We start from the raw sequence: 3,944 nt of genomic DNA on the forward strand, positions 1-3,944 counted from the left end.
GACGTGTTAAATAGCTTATTTGGCCATTCCACAACATAATCATATATCAAAGCATCATTGTATGCCATAAATACAATTTTTACATAGCAATTAAAAAAATAAAATACTCATTTTTTTAAAGTAATAAATCTTGGTGATAGGATGAGGAGAGAGGAGATGGGTTAGAGTGAGCTTAAGGTTATAAGCCTTGGAAGGCCCATGAGAAGGTGGCAGCTATCAGGGTCAAGGGGAAATTGAGGCAAGCTGAGGGGTTCTGGTAAATAAAATGATTTCTAAACAACCAGTCCAAAAAATAACAATAGCCCTGGCAAGAAGGCATAAGTTTGCAGACCAAATTGAATGTGCAGACTTGGAGATACATAGGTACACATGAGTGCCAGAATTCCTGGGTGGGGAGGTAAGTAGCTATAGAGAAAGAAGAGCAGGCCATGTGTGAAGATTCATTGAAGGTTCTGGTCAAAATCATCAAGGTTAACGAGGACATTTTCCTAACATGGAAGTCAGATAAAACGGTATTCTGGAGTGGATCTGTCAGTCATGAGTCTTATCTGTCTGAGCTTATCCTGAATTTTTCCAGAATCCTCAAAAATTACCAAAGGCAGAAAAGATGTGTTCCTCCCACGAGTCCAGCTTTGAACCAATGTCTTCAGAGAGAGAAGAAAAGGTTTCAAAATTCTGACCTTGGGAGCTAGAGTCAGAGATGCCCCCTCCAGCCCTGCTGGCATCAGGCGGGCAGTTCACATCTACCTCAAGAGGCAGCTGGGGCTTCAAACATTTCGTTTCAGTTCCCGGAGCAGAGTGGTGGAGGAAAAGCTCTGGCCTCCCTGACGGTTGAAAGGATTTCCCACTCTGTCGCCGTGACTTGGCACGTCTGTTCTGGAACCAAACCTGGATTCTGGACTCCGGTAGCTGAGTGTGCGCTGCCAAGCGCTCCCGCAGGTGGACGTCGGGGTACAGAGTCTGGCGGAAGACGCGCTCCAGCAGCTGCAGCTGCTCCTGGCGGAACGACGTTCGCTTGCGGCGCTGCGACGCCGACTGGGCTGCCGCGCCTTTGGGGGACGCAGGTGAGCCTAGGCCGGCGGGTGGCTGCGCGGCGGGGTCCGGGGCCCCTGCTCAGAAAGCCCGCGAAGGGCGCCGGAGCGCGGCTCTCCGGGCCGGGACCAGGGCCAGCCGGGGGCGCGGGGAGCAGGGCAGCGGCGGGACTTGGCAGAGGCAGGAGCGCCCCGCCGGCGTGAGCGGACCGGTACGCGGGGAACGCGGCGCCCTCCGGGAACTGTAGCTGCTGGGAGTCTGCTGCGGCCATCGCTCCGGGACCCCAGTGCGCCTCCCGGGACCCCAGTGCGCCTCCAGTTATACCGGCCCACGGGCCGAGGGAGGGGGCCGGCGGTAGCGGCGCCATCAAAGAGTCGGGCGCGGGGAGGCCCGTGTCTCTTCGGGGTGCGGGCCCGCCCCCAGCCCCGCCAGACGCCGGTGGGAATAATCGCTTCCGTGGAGCCTGGGACGGAGGGAGGGCTAAATCAGGGGTTTCTTAAGGTTCTCTGTGGAAGCCCTAGGATGCCTTGGGAGTGATCCTTTTGAGATGTCACAGGTAGATTTAGCCTGGTCTGACTGAAGAGTGTTTCACACTGTACATTCTTCTCTCCTCCTCAATAGTTTAATATTTTAATAAAATCTATTCACGTGCTCCCTTACATCTTCTTAATGCTCTGTACCACAGACCTCCTTCTATAAATCCCGCAGAGCCAGGAGGAAATGAGAGATGGCTGAGGGGATTGGGGTAGAATGGGGCAGGGCAGGGCAGGGCAGGACAGGGTGACTCCTGTGCCAGGGTGTCAGAAACACTCAGTATAGTCACATAAGTGGTCACATTCTCAGGCTGATCAATGCAATTCCCAGTAAGTGCCACTTAGGCTCCAGGGTCTTGCAAATGAGACAAAACTGCTTCAGAAAAAGCAATAAAGTTGGAAGGGCTTTCATTTCCATGACTGCCAAAGATGGCATGCAGCCCTGGGCCACTTTGGCTCTCTGGTTAACATTTAGTAGGAAGCAAAGTAGGAAAGAGATGATGTACATAATGGCACCATCTGAAGAGCTACCATTAAGAGGCAGAGCTAGCTGCCCAGCAGAGAAGTGCAGTATTGATGTCTATTTCTGAGCCTGCTGTCCTAGCTACAGTGTCCTCTCTGTGCATCCTTATTTCTGATCACTTATTGGAGAGGAGAAAAAGTTTAAATGGTTCTGCAACTGAATAAAAATGAAAGATAAAAAAGAAACACTGAGCAATTGACTAAAAAATGGAGACAAAATATAATGGACAGTAGAAACAGAAAGTGAAAGATAAAAGCAGACATAAGTAAATTAGAAAGCAGAATATAATAGAATTGATAAGAAATCAAAGAACTAGCTCTTTTAAAAGACCATTAAAGGCAGGGGGTGGTGGTGCACACCTGTAATCCCAGTGACTCAGGAGGTTGAGGCAGGATCAAAGCCAGTCTCAACAATTTAGTGAGGACCTAAGCAATTTAGTGAGGACTCAAGCAATTTAGCAAGGCCCTGTGTCAAAATAAAAAATAAAAGTGCTGGGGATGTGGTTCAGTGGTTGAGTATCCCTGAGCTTAATCCCTGGTACCAAAAAAAAAAAAAAAAAAAAAACCCAAAAAATAAAAGAAGCAAGCCTCTAGCAAGTTTATATGTGAAAAAAGAAAATACAAATAAATAATGCTAGAATTAAGAAACAGAGATAGAAGAACATTAAAGTCGAAAGAACCCAGTGGCTTCAGAGGCTGAGGCAGGAGGATTGTGAGTTCAAAGCCAGCCTCAGCAAATTATCAATGCCCTAAGTAAATTAGCAAGACCTTGTCTCTAAATAAAATATAAAAAAGGGGTGGGGATGTGGCTCAGTGGTTAAGTGCTGAGAGCCACAGGCGTAATGGCCCTTGGCATTTTGCCTGAAGTAATGGTTGAGAGGGGAGCCATTAAGATGATGCTGGATTGATTCAATTATGTATTAGACCTTTACTGTCCGCCTGGGGCACCCTGCTACTTTGGAGTTCTTGAGGATTGCCTGGGGAGTTCGCATTGGTTGGGGAAGTTCCAGGAGAAGGAGTTCTGGTTGGTGTGTGGTGTTCCTGGGGGCCGCGTGGGTGGCATTTAGGAGAGTTCCCAGGAAGCGTATGTGGAGTGTGCTGGTGGAGTTCTGAAATAAAGTTTGTTCCTGCTTGAGTGGCTCGTGATTTGTGCCCAGCCAGACTGCAGCAGTTAAGTGCCCCTGGGTTCAATCCCCAGTACTGAAAAATAAAATAAAATAAAATAAAAGCATACTTGTTTAAACTTATGAAAATAAAATAAGGCAAAGCAACCTGCTCAAGAGATAGAAAAATCTGATGAGACTAAAAGCCATGGAAGAAACTGATAAAGAACTCCCCACCACTTCCATAAGATAGAGGTTCAGATGTTTGGGGGATGGGTGGACAAATTCAGTCACACATTAAGTTAAGAGGCACTTTCTACATAATTTAATTGGCTTCAGGCTATAAAAATGTTTAAAAGTGTCCCAATTAATTTTACTAAGAGTCCCAGTCCTGATAATCTGAAACTAAGGAGAGAGAGAAGGAAAAACAAGGGTGCTACTGGCCAAGCAGATTCAGGGATAGTGAGGCAGGTTAAATGGTGTCCCCACAATTGTGAATTCCTTAACCATGCTGAGGACAAGACAAAAAATATGAATATTGAGAAGGGCACAAAGTTATCATTGTACTACCTGTAATATTAAGAAGTATCAGCTCAAAAAGTATTAATAGTGAGTGAGCTCTACAAGATGGTCAGTTACAAAACCCATAAAAGTTAGAACAGGATAGTGAGGGCAGGGCAGAGGAGGAGAGCTCTGTCACAATGTGCAGTAATGATAAACAGCTTCAAATTAACTGGGCAAGTTAATTGCTTGA

The 3,944-nt window shown here is 47.2% G+C and overlaps 1 pseudogene; it reads right to left on the bottom strand.

Annotated features, from left to right (window-relative positions):
* Positions 1-582: 582 nt before the first annotated feature.
* LOC143405093 (homeobox protein MIXL1 pseudogene) lies at positions 583-1,303 on the bottom strand (annotated as a pseudogene).
* Positions 1,304-3,944: the final 2,641 nt, after the last annotated feature.

The sequence above is a fragment of the Callospermophilus lateralis genome, chromosome 7 (assembly GCF_048772815.1).
Source record: "Callospermophilus lateralis isolate mCalLat2 chromosome 7, mCalLat2.hap1, whole genome shotgun sequence".
Classification (NCBI taxonomy): Eukaryota; Metazoa; Chordata; class Mammalia; order Rodentia; family Sciuridae; genus Callospermophilus; species Callospermophilus lateralis.